Genomic DNA, 748 nt, shown 5'->3' with positions numbered 1-748 from the left:
AAAAATATCGGAATAGGGATAAATATAAAATGACAGATCAAACCTGTGAGGGTTTGGGTAGAGTGGCGACCCAGTGCTTAACTTGGACTGAAATTTGGGGTGCAAATTGTTATATTTAGATGCAGGAGCTCCACAATACTTTTAAACTAATATTCTATAAGAGGAACCAACCTGGTCTCAGAGCATTTCATATTATTCTCCATTTAGTATGATATGTTACGTTTGGTATGTATTCATTTGTGGATGTCCATCATCCATTTCGTATGATATGTTACGTTTGGTATGTATTAATTTGTGGACGTCCATCATCCATTTCGTATGATATGTTACAAATTACAATTCGTATGATGTGTTACAAATTACAATTCGTACAATATATTAGGAATTACAATTCGTATGATATGTTAGGAATTTGCTAAATGTATGATATGTTGCGAATTCCAATTTGTTGTTGCTAATGTTACCTAGGCTAGGGGTTAGGGTTAGCGGAAAGTTTAGCAAAAAAGGTTAAGGTTGGGGTTAGGGGAAGGGTTAGATAACATGCTAAGTAATTGCTGCAAAGTAGCTAAAAAGTAGTAAATATTTGAAAATGAGCTAATTAGCTAATATTCTAAAGTTGTCCGTGATGAGATTCAAACACGCAAATTTTGGGTTGGTAGACGTTTGCGTTATACACCCCCACCCCAACCAACCAATCACAATCTTTTCGTTTTTGCCTCAAGAAACCTTCTGTAACCATACCAAACGT

The sequence above is a fragment of the Oncorhynchus kisutch genome, linkage group LG2, assembly GCF_002021735.2.
Source record: "Oncorhynchus kisutch isolate 150728-3 linkage group LG2, Okis_V2, whole genome shotgun sequence".
NCBI classification, from domain to species: domain Eukaryota; kingdom Metazoa; phylum Chordata; class Actinopteri; order Salmoniformes; family Salmonidae; genus Oncorhynchus; species Oncorhynchus kisutch.
The sequence above is the reverse complement of the archived record's forward strand: the minus strand, read 5'-3'. Positions refer to the sequence as shown.